Here is a 16,011-nt window from a genome sequence, read left to right on the forward strand (position 1 = left end):
GTGAGACAGTGGTGCTTGCGGCCGGAGACTCTGTCCTTTGCGTCCCTGTATCTGCAGAGAACAGCCCTTGTCTGGACACAGTAAGGGCTGACCACACTTGATACATGAATGAAGGATTTAACTTCCCTGAGCTTAATTTTTCTCCATTTGAAAAATGAGAACGTTAATAATGCATGAGATGAAGTAAGTCAGAAAGAGAAAAACAAATATCGTATATTAACGCATATATGTGGAGCTTAGAAAAATGGTACCGATGAACCGGTTTGCAGGGCAGAAATAGAGACACAGATGTAGAGAACAAAGGTATGGTCACCAAGGGGGGAAAGCGGCGGGGGGGTGGGGGTGTGATGAATTGGGCAATTGGGATTGACATGTATACACTGATGTGTATAAAATTGATGACTAATAAGAACCTGCTGTAAAAATAATAATAATAATAAAAATAATACATGAGAATGGGGTTTTCAAGAATCTTCCTTAGAAAAAAGTCTGGCCCTTTCGTAATAAAGGCAGTAGGTTTTGTTTATTGGACACCTATTATATGTGCCAGACACTGACCAGGCACTCTATATTATTATCATTCTCTTATCCTTCCACGTTTGTGAGGTAGGTGCTATTATCTCCGTCTTACAGATGTTTGGAGACGTGAAGAAGCTGCCCCAACTAAATAGCAAGCAAGTCCGGCAGGGCCAGGCTTTGAATGCCCAGCCTGTAATTGTTCCACTGTAGAACTGATGTTTCTATGGGGAGCTCAGTCTGGGTTGTCGTCAGGAGGTCTCCTCGTGGGTACCCTGGCTGTGTAATTATGGTCTGTAAAAGGTCGACCGTGAAAGTGGAGCTGGTGAAATCCAGCCTTGAATACATTGCTGGGCACGTGGTAATTGCATGCTCAATATAATTGTTGAATGAAATAATGAATTAGTTAATTAACAGAAAACCCATGAATGTTATTCTTAGTAATTTATGTAATAAAGCAAGAGACTGTTTATATGTGTGTGATTCAAGAGTGTTTAAACACCCACAACTTCAGTTCAGGTGACGTGCAGATAGTCCTAGGAAGGTAAAACTGGAATTTGATTTTCACTTAGTGAGTGAAAAAACGTGAAATAAAAGGATTGGCTAGTCATCTAGGGATCTCATTAAAAATGAAAATCCCTATATTCCATTCCCAGAGTTTGTTATTTTTATACTCTCCTCTCGTGGATGTGAAATAAAATGCTTTGTAAATTGTGGAGTGCTGTACACACTTAATATATTACCAAGAAACTCTGTGTGTGTGTGTGTGTGTGTGTGTGTGTGTGTGTGTGCGCGTGTGTTTCCCATGAAGGTGGAGAAAGTATCCTTTGGGATCTATTGAAAGTGAAGGAAGAGAACAGTTAAGAGACAGTTAAATCAGAAAAGAAAGGGGCTCTTTCATTCAGTGAAAGGAATGTTTCTTTTGTCAGTGTCTCCCCCAGAAGCAAGTCTGGTTGACTAAAATTTAACAAAGAGATCCCATTGGTGTGTTTGGTTATTTCGCGGTTGAGGCATCCTCAGTTACCCCAAGTGATAGCAGTGTATTGTCACTGTGTACACGCAGTCTGAAGGGAGAGCCGGGAAACTCTGAGCAAGGCTGCAGTGCTCAAAATCTGGCCCAGCTCTGGGAGCCAAGGGTGATTCTACATGTCTGTCATGCTTGTGACTCAGCACTCCTCTCCTTGCTTCCCTTTGTAGGTGTCTTCCTATTCCATAATTGGTTACTACTTTTGTCTCTCCTTGTGTCTGCCTAATGGCTTCTGCTTACTGCCTTCTGTCTTTAAAAATACCAGTCAGCAACATTTATTGAGGCTTACTGTATGCCAAGCAGAATTTCACCTTTATTCTCAGAACAACCTTTTGAGGTAGGAATCGGGTGTCCTTGTTATCTGACTATTCATTACTATAGTCTCCACACTGAGCGCACCGGGATGCTAAGGCCATCAGAATAGGAAAACATCCACTAATGAGTTGAAAACCAATGCATTTTACTCTCAAAACCCTCTTCCCACTTCATAGTAGTCTTGGTAATTAACAATCACTAACATACAATGCACATGTAATGCAAAGCCTAAGGGCAAAATTTGCAAAAGATGCAGAATGTCATAAAGTCGATGTCAATAGGAAGGTCACTGGTAAAAGACCTTCCGGGAGTGTGGCCAGTTAACAATTAGAGAAGAGGAAATCGACAAGGCTGGTGTTAATTTTGCTACTTGAGAACCAGTTTTGCTGTTCTGAAATACATTTTGGAAATCTTTGGTATGTGCACTATTATATAATTGAGTGTAGGCATTAACGTAGGCTAGATTTTTATCCCTTTCAGGTCTGTCAGGCTTTCATGGAATAAGAATTAGGCTTCTGGAACATGATGTCAGTGATTTTTGACTGATACATGCTAATGGGGTTAGGGAAACATAAATACTTGGAGTCCTTAAAAACTGAGGGTCATCTAAGATTTATAAATGATGGAGCTGTGACTGTTCGTAGGCCCAAATAGTGTCTTTGGCTTTCACTGTAAAGTCCTGCTAATAGCATCTTAGTTTTATATAGGATATTACAATTCAAGATTATTTTTATGTGCAGTATCTCATTTCATGGTTATTTATAAGTATAATTATATAAACATTGGAGTGCGTGTATCTTTTTGAGTTATAGTTTTTTCCAGATATATGCTCAGGAGTGGGATTGCTGGATCATATATCATTTTTAACTATATGCAGCAGAAATGGGAAATAACATGTTTTAAAGATGAGGATACTGAGTTTAGTCTGATGTCACATATTAGTAAGTGACACTCCAGTACTAGAATCCTGGTTCAGTGCTTTTCCTACTCCCCCAAATGAAAACAGAGAATAAGGAAGGAACAATATCATCTCTATTTTATAAAGGAAGAAATTATAGAAAACTCAAACGCTGTAGATGCACACTGGGAAGATCACTTGGCAAATTAAGTGGAATAATCATGTGTCCATAATCTGACAATTACTAAAAGAATTAACAAAATTGGAGTTACCCAGACTAATTACGCTTTTTACCCAGGGCAGCTTTTAAAATCTTAACTGATTTTTTTCATCAATATTTTTTTGTTTGTTTCTTTTTGGTTTTTTATTGAGGTATAGTTGATTTCCAATGTTGTGTTAGTTTCAGGTGTACAGCAAAGTGATTCAGTTATACGTGTGTGTATATATATTCTTTTTCAGATTAGTTTCCCTTATAGGTTATTACAAGATATTGAATATAGTTCCCTGTGCTATACAGTAGGCCCTTGTTGGTTATCTATTTTGTATATAGTAGTGTTTATATATTAACCCGAAACTCCTAATTTATCCCTCCCCCCACCCCTTTCCCTTTTGGTAACCACAAGTTTGTTTTCTGTGTCTGTTTCTCTTTTATAAATAAGTTCATTTGTATCTTATTTTTAGATTCCATACGTAAGCAATATCATATGATACTTGTCTTTCATTGTCTGGCTTACTTCACTTAGTATGATCTCTAGGTCCATCCATGTTGCTGCAGATGGTATTATTTCATTATTTTTTATGGCTGAGTAATATTCCATTGTGTGTGTGTGTGTGTGTGTGTGTGTGTGTGTGTGTGTGTGTGTGTGTGTATGTAAATACCTTCTTTATCCATTTATCTGTTGATGGACATTTGGGTTGCTTCCATGTCTTGGCTATTGTAAATAGTGCTGCTAAGAACATTGGGGTGCATGTATCTTTTTGAATTACAGTTTTCTGCAGATATATGCCCAGGAGTGGGATTGCTGGATCATGTGGTAGCTCTATTTTTAGTTTTTTAAGGAACCTCCATACTTCTCTGTAGTGGCGGTACCAATTTACATTCCCACCAACAGTGTAGGAAGGTTCCTTTTTCTCCACACCGTCTCTAGCTTTTTTTTTTTTTTCCTTTTTTTTCTTTTTTTTGGCTGCACTGTGTGGCATGAAGGATCTTAGTTCCCTGACCAGGGATAAAACCCACACCCCCTGCAGTGGAAGCCTGGGGTCTTAACCACTGGACTGCTAGGGAAGTCCCTCTCTAGCATTTATTATTTGTAGACATTTTGATGCTGGCTATTCTGACCTGTGTGAGGTCATACCTCACTGTAGTTTTGATTTTCATTTCTCTAGTAACTAGTAATGTTGAGCATTTTTTTTCATGTGCCTGTTGGCCGTCAGTGTGTCTTCTTTGGAGAAATGTCTATTTAGATCTTCTGCCCCTTTTTTTTGGGGGGGTTGTTTGTTTTTTGGATATTGAGCTGTATGAGCAGTTTGTATATTTGGGAAATAAATCCCTTGTCCATTGACTTGTTTGCAAATATTTTCTCCCATTCAGTAGGTTGGCTTTTCATTTTGTTTATGGTTTTTCCTTTGCTGTGCAAAAGCTTTTAAGTTTAATTAGGCTCCATTTGTTTATTTTTGTTTTTATTTCCATTACTCAAGGAGACAGATCCAAAAAACATTGCTGTGATTTATGTCAAAGTGTTCTGCCTATGTTTTCCTTGAGGAGTTTTATGGTAATCTGGTCTTACATTTAGGTCTTTAATCTATTTTGAGTTTATTTTTGTATATGTGTTAGAGAATGTTCTAATTTCATTCTTCTACATATAGCTGTCTAGTTTTCCCAGCACCACTTATTGAAGAGACTGTCTTTTCTCCATTATATGTTCTTGCCTCCTTTGTCATAGATTAATTGACTGTTAAGTGTGTGGGTTTATTTCTGGGCTTTCTATCCTGTTCCATTGATCTATATGTCTGTTTTTGTGCCAGGACCATACTGTCTTGATTACTGTAGCTTTGTAGTATAGTCTGAAGTCAGGGAGCCTGATTCTTCCAGCTCTGTTTTTCTTTCTCAAGATTGCTTTGGCTATTCGGGGTCTTTTGTGTTTCTGTAGAAATTAAAAAAAATTTCGTTCTAGTTCTGTGAAAAATGCCATTGGTAATTTGATAGGGATTGCATTGAATCTGTAGATTGCCTTGTGTAGAATGGTCATTTTAACAATATTGATTCTTCCCATCCAAGAACACAGTATATCTTTCCATCTGTTTGTGTGGTCTTCAGTTTCTTTCATCAGCATCTTATAGTTTGTTGGAGTACAGGTCTTTTGTCTCAAGTAGGTTTATTCCTAGGTATTTTATTCTTTTTGATGCATTGGTAAATGGGATTGTTTCCTTAATTTCTCTTTCTGCTGTTTCGTTGTTAGTGTATGGAAATGTGACAGATTTCTGTGTATTAATTTTGTATCCTGCAACTCTACTGAATTCATTGATGAGCTCTAGTAGTTTTCTGGTAGCTTCTTTAGGATTTTCTGTGTATGGTATCATGTTGTCTGCAAACAGTGGTATCTAAAAAAAACAGTTGAAAAGATCCATGAAACTAAAAGCTGGTTCTTTGAAAAGATAAACAAAATTGATAAATCTTTAGCCAGACTCATCAAGAAAAAAAGAGAGAGGGCCCAAATCAATAAAATCAGAAATGAAAAAGGAGAAGTTATAGGATATAAAGCATCATAAGAGACTACTATGAGCAACTATGCACCAATAAAATGGACAACCTACAAGAAATGGATAAAGTCTTAGAAAGGTACAGTCTCCCAGGACTGAGCCAGGAAAAAATGGAAAATGCAAACAGACCAATTAACTACCGAAATTGAATCAGTAATTTTAAAACTCCCAACAAACAAAAGTACAGGACCAGATGGCTTTACAGGTGAATTCTACCAAACATTTAGAGAAGAGTTAACACCTGTCCTTCTGAAACTATTCCAAAAAATTGCAGAGGAAGGAACACTTCTGAACTCATTCTATGAGGCCACCATCACCCTAATACCAAAATCAGCAATATGTTTTGTTGCAATTATTTTTCTTTTTTAAAATTGGTTTGTTAACCATGATAAATCATATAGGTCAGTACAGTTTTTGTACTTTTCTCTTTGCGAAAAATAATATGTGGTCCTAAGCATTTACTTAAAACAATAAGTCAGAAACAAAACAAGACAACTCCAGCCGGGAGAGACTTAAGTCTTGGGGTGATTGACAGCTGATCATATGCTAATAGTTTCTTCTGCTCAAAATTAATGGTATACTTAACTTGTAACCACAGTTTAGGCTTAAGGGTTTTTCTGTGGGTGCTAGGCAAAGAACAATGATCAAAATTGTTGTGAGTCTTTACATTTCTGAATGTTGCCCTTTATTATTCTTTATTTAAGTATGTAGGAAAGAGTTGTTTCTGCAGAAAGGGTGGTTACTAGTGATAAGTGTAAGTAACCTGTGGTTTTGTTGTAGGTAATTATTTGAAGTGGGAAAGTCCTGAAGGTTGGACTGATGTTATCCTGTTATCCACTTCATGTTTAAACCAAATTTATTGAACTGAAAAATTCAGCTTAGGAGCCTCTTCTAGGAGCTCCTGAAGTAGATCAGAGCTCTCTGTAGACATGCCCTTGCCCCCAGTGCTTATCAGCACGGTGTTTTTGTGACTCTTGGCACGTTAAACTTTTCTGATTTTCCTGCCTGGTCATTTGAGGACAAATTAAGAGAAGACTCGGGATGAAGGAAAAAATGTCTCTCCGAAGGCAGTTGTTTCTGGTTCTAAGGTATAATAAAAAGCTGTTGAAATGCCATGTCTGACTTTAAAACAGAAAAATATCCATGACTTTCTGAGACCTGATCTATAGCCAGGGAGAGGAGACCATCAGTCTCCCAGAGCTTCTGTGAGAGTAAAGTTCCTATTTTGTCAAGAAAAACACACACAGAAAAACATTCCATTCCCCTGAATAGGACCAAACATGGCTAAAATATACTAACATCTTATATATATTTATTTTATAAAAATATTTATTAGGTTTTGGTCATATGTTTGATTTAACTAACTTTATGTAGCTGAATCATCCCAGCATATGACTAAATAGAATTTCTGGCTAAGTGTTCAATTTTTTTTTCACTCTTGTACATTATTATCTTATATTTTTAAGGCCATCAAAATCTTAAATTAAAGTTTAATTTTTTTATTTAAAAACTTTTTTTTGCCGCACCACACAGCTTGTGGGATCTGAGTTCCCCGACTAGGGATCAAACCATTGCCCCCTGCGGTGGAAGCGCAGAGTCCTAATCACTGGCCTGCCAGGGAAGTCCCAGACAAAGTTTAATTTAACCAATTGAAATCACTGAGAATGTTTATGTTTAAATTTGTATAGTGTTTTAAAATATTTTAGATAAAGCGATATTTGCTGTATCAACAATTTAGGCATGCGTAGAAGTTACAATAGTTATTAAGGTTTTTATGAAATCAAAGAAAGAATAATGAGATATTCATGTCGGGCAGGAAGAAATTTTTCTCTACCCTTCTAGGTTCTGGCTGGTTTAAGAAAGTGACATGAGACACATTAACAGGAGAAAATCAAACAAAATTTTAATAACATATGTACAATGGAAGAGACCCCAAAAAACTGAATAACTCCTCAAATGGCTGAAACCCTCACCCTTAAATACCATCTTCAGCTAAAGACAAAAGAGGATGTTGGGGGTCGTGGTTTGGAACTTAAAGGGGAGGAAGGCAGTGCACATGGAGATGGAAAAACAAATGTTTGGTGAGCCAGGAAGAGACATGGGACACGGAGAGGAATTTGCTAGGTTCCTCCCTGTCTACACACCTAGTTCCTACTATAGTTCCTGCTGTACTAGTTCCTACTATATACGGGGATACGGGGGATAGCTCCCTTCCTGGAATAGGCCCTCCTCTATCTAAATGTTTTTTAGGCAACTATGGGGAAGGTCAGAGTTTCTTCCTGAGTCTTTTGGACCTTGATTGTTTTCAGTTCAAAATAATCCGCATGCCAGAGAGACATTTTGAGGTGGCAGGTTTTGCTCCCCTACACTCACAAGGGAGGTGCTGTAGGGTTGGGGAAAAAACACAAGGTTTGCATCATCCTGATTCTGTTATATATAACTTTGGTTTAGTCTGGGTCCCTGTTCTCTCAATTATAAAATAATCTTTACCTCAGATGGTATTTGGCATATGTATTAATTTCTGCCTTATGTATTTGATGTGCTATATTAGTTTATATTTGTAAAATATGATTATGTAAGTTAGTAGGCTTTTTAAGTTGTAAAATGTCATAATATGTTGCTTATATTTGTTTCATAAATTTGTTTTTAGGATTAATGAGTCAAGAATTCTGACTTTGCAAAATTCTTTAGTGTTTTTCCTTCTTTCCAGTAACTTTATTAGAATAGGTAGGCCAGAAGCGTTTGGATTTTAAAGAAAACCTGTTAAAATCAAATCAGTCTTTGTTGGGAGGATGGTCATTGTAGTCAAACTTCTTCATCTTTTGGGGGGGACTTGATTCCTCTTTCCTTTTCTTTTGTGCTGCATGAAACCTGACAAAGTGTGTTGATAAGACTCAACTGATAAAATAGGACCCACATTCACTGTATCTCTGAGGACCCTTGGCATTACAGTGGTCTCTCATATCTGCACGGTAGGGGGGCGACTGGTTTCACGTATCTCCCCCCACCCCCCATACCAAAGTTCGAAGATGCTCAAGGTCTCTATATGAAATGGTGCAGTATTTGCATATAACCTGTGCACACCCTCCTATGTACTTTAAATCATCTCTAGATTTCTTTTTTTTTTTTTTTTTTTTTTTTGCGGTATGCGGGCCTCCCTCTGTTGCGGCCTCTCCCGTTGCGGAGCACAGGCTCCGGACGCGCAGGCTCAGCGGCCATGGCTCACGGGCCCAGCCGCTCCGCGGCACGTGGGATCCTCCCGGACCGGGGCGCGAACCCGGTTCCCCTGCATCGGCAGGCGGACGCGCAACCACTGCGCCACCAGGGAAGCCCCTAGATTTCTTATAATGCCTAATACAATGTAATCGTTATATAAATAGTTGCTGACCCTGGCAAATTCAAGGTTTGCTTTTTGGAACTTTCTGGGATTTTTTTTTTCCCCTGAATATTTTCAGTCCATGATTGGTTGAATCTGTGCATATGGAACCCTCGGATATGGAGGGCTACTGTATTTGGATGCGGTAGGTGGAAGTGAGGGACCTAATTTCCTTCCGGGTTATTTTCTTTCCCGTCTCCCTTGAAATCACTGCTGTAGGTGGTGTATCTATGTAATGGTCTGGTGGCCTGGGCAATACCTGGGCGGGGAAGGGTGACATTTAGGAGAGACAGCAATGAAGACTAAGGACTCAGTGACGAAGTCTCTAACTGTTACATTCTGAAATTAGTACTTAATAGATAAGAGCAGAGATGTCACTTTAAAGAACTGGTTGATTTTGTCCCCAGGGGATATTTGACAATGCCTGCGGACATTTCTGATTGACTTAGCTGTTCTTAGCACCTGTTCCTTCCTCTCAAACTCCTTCCACCCTGCCTCACTCCACCCCAAGCCAATCCTCTTTTCCTTAGTCCTGTCGCATTGAACTACCCCAAAACCATGAAATAAAGCATCATCATGCATTGCAGAAGTAAATATTAATGGGAAACGCGGGAGAGACAGTGTGTATGTGTGTGTGTGTGCGCGCACGCGTGTGCATGCCTGCGCTACTGGCCTGGTGGGGAGAGGCGAGCCATGCTGCTGAACTGTCTGCAGTGCACAGGACGGCCCTTTACAGCAGAGAATGATCTGGGCAAAGGTGTCAATAGCGCTGAGGTTGAAAAACCCTGTTTTAATAGGACAACCGACTTTCCAGCTAGTGAATCTTGACTATAAAGGATTGAAGGTATTAATATGTTATTCAAAAAATGTGTTGATTGGAATAATGCAGTTGAGAACATTTCAGGAAAAATGGTAGAAAAACAGAAAGACAAAGTTTGGCAATAATTATCCAAGCACAGGGGAACTTTCATTCATTCATTCATTTAGCAAATATTTACTAAATGCCTGCTGGGAGCCAGACCACGTTCTAGGCGTTCAACATGAAGTATGGGGCTATTTGGTGACTCCTTCCTTATTAAGAGGATGGACCCGTAAGTCCGTTAGCTCTAATGTCATAGAATAATGCAGTCATAAAATTAACTGCCCTATTGCCATTCTGAGTCCATCCTCACCAAGCTCATCTGAAAATTTTGTTTCCATGAAGCATGTGTCCAAAAGTGCACTATTTAGACCAAATGACAGTTGCATTCCTCTGTGTGAAGGGTCCGTTGGCAATTAATCTGTGTGGGCCTGGTTTGTATAAATTAGCATCCCTGAGTTTTATTACTCTGAGACATTGGTGATATAGTTTCTGGTCCTGTGTGGTTGAGTGCTAAAGAAGTTTACTGAGGTACATATAGCATTGTGAGCACTGCATGGGTGGCCATGTTATTCTTTTTCTGAGTTCCTACCGTGTTTCAGTATGTACCTTAATTGACCTTCCAACAGTAAATTATTTATTTTTAGAGGAAAAGAAAATAAATGAAAATATTCAACTTGTTCTCAGTACTTACAACCTTCTTTTTGGGATGTGTTGTTAGTATTACTTTTTGTTGACCGAGATTTGTATAGCCTGTTGCCATCATGGACTCAGTCATTTATATATAAAAAGATATTACCCAGCTCAAAATAATGCCCTTTCTTTGAACGCCTGCAGCATTTATTGTTGGACTATTTACTTTGAGCTTACTTTCATTTTGACTTTTGTTGTCATTGAAATTCGTATGTATTCCGTTATAACCAAAGTAGAGTATAAACTCTAAGGGTGTGTAAATCAGGGTCTATAACTTCTTGGAAACTTTTAGGAGCCTTACATTATCTGGGTACTGCTTAGGTAATCAGTGATACTAGCTACTGTTTACCCAGCATGGACAAGGCATCAAGGGCTTTGTAGGAGTTATCCTGCAAGCAGTGAGTTTGTTCAGATTTATTATGCGTTTTGGAGACCCAGAAGAGAGTTAAATGACCCAGAGTAGAGTTCAAAAAAATGTTCCTACTATTTACCAGAAGATGTAGATGACTCTAAATCTCTATTTCACAATCTGTGGCAGCCCATCTTTTTTTTTTTTCTCATCTCCAGATATCCCTGTGGGTCCCCAGGGTTGCTTAGTCCAATGAAGTTGTCCCAAGTTTCTGCCTCCTGAAGTTGGGAGAGTATGCTGAACGGCATCGTCCTGAGCTGCTGTTGCAGATGTTGCTGCTCTGGGTGTCCCTTCCAAAATCCAGGCAGTCTGGGCAGACCAGAGCAAGTGCCCTTTCACTGCAGCTGCTGCCTGTCTGCACAGCGGTTTTTCAGGTCATCAGCCATAATCTGTGCTCAGGGTCAGACGTCTCTTACTAGCTTCCCACAAAATGGGAACCCCCAAACACTGCTAATTGAGACTCCAACACCCAGACAAGCAAGTCCAGTAGTCCACAGGCTATTACCCAAGGTCACGCCCCGTTGGCTAGTACCAGAATTAGCCTTTTGGGGTGGAGATTTGTCTCTTGCTGGTGTTCAGACACCAGAGGCAGAGACATTTACTACGTCTCCCACACCACCAAAAACTGGAAGAGCTGGCTCTCCCTAGCCTCTTGTCCCAGCGCACTTTGTTTTAGGAAGCTTGTTTGGTCCTTTTCCATTGGAAAGGGTCTGGGAAGCAGGATCCTCACTGAGGTCACCTTTCAGATTTAACCAGTTAAAGTGAGAACTGAGTTCACTGCGCGTGTCTCACATACTATTAGGCAAGACCAGGGTAGTAACTAGAAGTACAAAATGAGGATCTACCAAATTCATCCTGGCTTATTTTAATGTAACAATTAATAAGCCTTGGTATTAAAGTAAAAGATAAGTCTGGGACCAATACAAAAGTGGGTAGGACATCAGGATAACAGGTGCAAACCTGGACCACCCAGGCGAACAGGGATGTGAACTTATTCTAAGGAGAAGGGTCTTGATCGCATCCAGAAGAAGAAGGTGCCGAAGTGTACTGAGCGACGGGGAGGGCCTCACAAGGTAAGATCGCGTAGGTAGAGACGAACGAGACGGTGTGGGAGCTTCTAGGCCACAGTGAGGGTTTTGGATTATATTTTAGGTGTAATGGAAAGTCCTTGGAGAGCTTTCACCAGGGGAGCAATGTGATCTGATACACACTTTAAAAGTCTATGCTTTTTTTTAATGGAATATAGAATTTTTGGTGCAAGAATGATGTGTGGGCAAGCAGGAGAGTTTAGTAGCCCAGGTGAAGGTGGCTTAGATGATAAAGAATGGAATTGTCATCAAAAAATTAATCAGTCGATCTAAGAAAGAAATGGAAAATTTTATTCAAGCCAAATTTGAGGATTATAGCCCAGGAAGAGCATCTCAGAAAGCTCTGAAAACTGTGGGTTAGAAGTCCAGTCACAGTTATATGGGGTTGGTTGTTTGTTTTTGAGACTGAGAGCTGTACATCAAATAACATATTATTGACATTTCACGTAATCCAGATCTAAGCGTCATCCTGGTGGGTCATGTGACCCCTTACAAGATCAAGAAGGAACGTTACCTCTTAAGGAGTTGTCTTGTTGATGCTAGGAGAATGTTGCTCTTTACGGTTGACCAGGTATTCCTGCCGATGGTGGAGGTATGGTTGATGCATAATGCAGATACACGACACACAGTGGGGGGAGAGAGGAGGCCAAGGGGCAGAGAAGATTTTTTACATTTAAATTTTTCTTGTCTTGCCATAAAATATGAATTTTATTTCACAGAATGAAATGGTTAGAGTTAGGATATATTTCAGAGTTATGACTGTTGATATGATATGAGGTAATTTGGGGTGTGAGAAAAAAGAATAACAAGTAACTATTAGGTTTCTGGCTTGAGTAACTAGGTGGGCTGTAGTGTCATTTGCTAATAATGTGAACATGGTAGATGAACATATATGGGGGAACATCAAGAGTTCCGTTCTGGACATGTTAAAATGGAAATAAATGCCTTTTAGACAGAGTTCAGGGGAGAGGTTGGAGCTGGAGATAGAGATTTATGAGAAGGAAGTGTACAGGTAGTATCTGAAGATGCGAATGAGCCAAGAACGAGCAGTTGGTTAGGCAGGAAGGACACCAGACAGTGTGCTGCCGCAAGAGGAGGAAACGTCTCAAGGAGAGGGGAGCAGTAAGTAGCTGAGCGCGGCGGGGAGTTTGAGATAAGGGCAGGGAAACGACGTTGGTTTGGACATGATGGAGATTTTTGGTGATCTTGCTTACTATAGTTTCTGCAGAATGGTGGCGACCAAGTCCAGTGAGATCAAATTGCTGAGAGGCTAAGAAGTGAGGAAGTGGAGAGAATGATTTTAGACATCAATTTAGAAAACTATTACTGGGAAAGGAACTAAAGCAAGGTGGGGTTGTAGCTCTAAGGAGGTGTGATCATGGGAACATAATTCTCTCTCTCTTTTTCTCTCTCCCCATTCATGGATTCACCCATCCATCCATCCATGACCATCCTTTCATTACTTAAAATTATCACTTGAGAGAGAGGAGGTTTTTGTGTGCCTGAAGTCCTTGGAATGGTGATAGGGGACGTGATCCAAAGCACCAGTGGAGAAGCATATAGGAGCAGGAGCACCTCACGTATTGGAAGAGGAGGCAGGAAGGTAGATTTCACAGATAGAAGTGGTATGTTTGATGGTGGAAAGATTAGGGAATTCTCATCTCAGTCCTTCTAGTTGCTCATTGAAGTAAGAGTCAGTCATCAGCTGATAATGAGCGGAATGGCAGGGGCGGGGTGTTGTAGATTTGAGAAGGAAGAAAAAGGTGTGATATGGTGATTTTGGAGAGTGAGAAAACAAATATTCCAAGAAAGTGTAGCAAAATACTCACCAGTGTTTAGTGCCCGTTTGGGATTTGAGGTCACGAATGCAAAACTGGAATTGTTAGCTTGGTTGTGTGTTTTTCTTCAGCCACATTCAGCTCCTTCAGAGTTAGAGACAGAGCAGGCGGACCGCTGTCAGAATGTAAACTGCTGTGTACTGCAAAGAGAGGACGGCGTAAGAGAGCAGCGGCCTCCCGGCGGGAGGACAGTGGCAGTGGTCTGCCGTAGCAGAAGAGGAGTGTTCTAGCGTTGGCATTATTTACATCGCCAGCGCAGGGCAGCGGTCTACAGCAGGCAGGCTTTTAGTGGGCTTCATCGTCATTTTAGAATTCTGTTTAGGTAGAGCACCCCTTCCTGCTAGTACCTGGGAAGGATGACTCCTGCTGTGGACCTTCCCTGGGCCACTATTTACGAAGGAAGGAAGGGAGGATTATATTGATTAACCAAGGAATCCAAAGAGAAAGACAAATCTCCTACCCCAAAAGGCCATGTCCGGCTTAAACAAATCTTTGAATCCTCTTTTTGCCAGGCACCTCCTATATGTACAGCTCCATCTAAGAAGAATTAGTGTTCCCGTTCGACAGATCAGAAATGGAGGAGGGAGGTTCGCAGATGTTGTGTAAATTGCAGGCCCCCCGTCAGTGAGTAATAGGCATGGCTGAATGTCATATCTAGGCCTTTTGCATCCAAGACTTTAGTGCTTTTTCCTCTGCTGAGTTACCTATTATCTTTAAATCCTTTCATTTTTTTTTTTTTGACTCAAAAGAGCTATAGGCAGTAGCAGAAGAATTTATGATTACTGTAAGAATTATTGTTTAAACATAATAATGTGAAATTGGTAAATACAGTTTTTTAATATAAATACAGAATGGGAGACTTTAACTCTTTAATATGTGATCCAGGAAGAAGAATTGCAAAAAGCTAATAATGAGTATTTTACCTCTGCTCATGGTTACAGGGACGGTAATGAATCAGTTCTATGAGGTCCTTTTCTTTTCCCCTATGCGTGATCAGTTTATTGCTGTTTTTAACTGTGTTGGGTCTTTATTTATTATGGCGTAATTCAGGTATAGAAGCATGTAACAACATGAAAACCCATGTAAATAGAAATAGAAAGGTCAAGAAGGAAAACAGCACACACAAGATTATCATCCCGTGGGTCGCTCTGATCCCCTTTCCACCTCCTCCCCCAGGAGGGACCATTCTCCCGACTAAGGCGTCACGGTGTTTGTGTATCCTGCAGCATCCGCAGACCTCCGTTGTATGCCTGTGGAATGTTGAATGTGGAAAAGCAAATCGTAAAATTGTTTGTCTTTTTCTTACTGGTTTTGTAGGTGTTCTTTATATATTCTGGACACTCAGTCTTTGTCAGTTATATAAATTCTAAGTGAAGTAAACTCTGAGCCTTTTCATTTCACTATTATTGTCTTTAAATATTTTAAGTAATTGAATTTATGAAATACTTTTCTTTACAGTTCTGGATTTTGGGGTCTTATTTAAGAAATTTTTAACTCTGAGGTCTTAAAGGTATTTCTCAATATTGTTTTTTAAAATTTGTGAAGTTTGATTTTTTTTATATTTAGTTTTTAAATCTACCTGGAATTTCCTTTTATATATAATATAAATTTATAATGTAAATTTCCTTTTATATGTAATATAAATTATATATAACATATACTATAACATAATATATAATGTAAATATAATGTAAATTATATATAATATAATATGTATATTTATATATAACATATATGTATTTATGCGCGTTCGGAGCCTGTGCTCCGCAACGGGAGAGGCCACAACAGTGAGACGCCCGCGTACCACAAAAAAAATAAATAAATAAAAATAAAAATAAAATGCCACCTTTGTTGACTTTTCAAATATATGTATATATATGTGTGTGTATATAATATATATGTATACATATACTTTGTTATTGTTTATATGTATTCATAAATAGAGGTCTATTTTTAGGTTTTGAAATTAAGCTCTTTTGATCTGTTTATCCTTATAGCAATATCACGTTCTCTTAATTACTCTAACTTTATAAGATAATATATGTTAAGTAAATATTATACCTGTTGTTCTTTTATTTTTCAGAATTGTTTTGGCTCTGATCTTCCATATACATTTTATTTTATTTATTTTTTATTTTTTTTTATTTTTTTTATTTTTTTTGTGGTATGCGGGCCTCCCTCTGCTGCGGCCTCTCCCGTTGCGGAGCACAGGCTCCGGACGCGCAGGCCCAG

General features: G+C 39.2%; 1 long non-coding RNA gene across 14 annotated transcripts in view; it reads left to right on the forward strand.

Moving 5' to 3' along the window:
* The window catches only part of LOC112066691 (uncharacterized), a 330,402-nt gene that overhangs the window by 13,035 nt on the left and 301,356 nt on the right, over positions 1 to 16,011 (forward strand). The gene's annotated exons all lie outside the window — the stretch shown is intronic.

The sequence above is a fragment of the Physeter macrocephalus genome, chromosome 4 (assembly GCF_002837175.3).
Source record: "Physeter macrocephalus isolate SW-GA chromosome 4, ASM283717v5, whole genome shotgun sequence".
In the NCBI taxonomy this organism is placed as follows: domain Eukaryota; kingdom Metazoa; phylum Chordata; class Mammalia; order Artiodactyla; family Physeteridae; genus Physeter; species Physeter macrocephalus.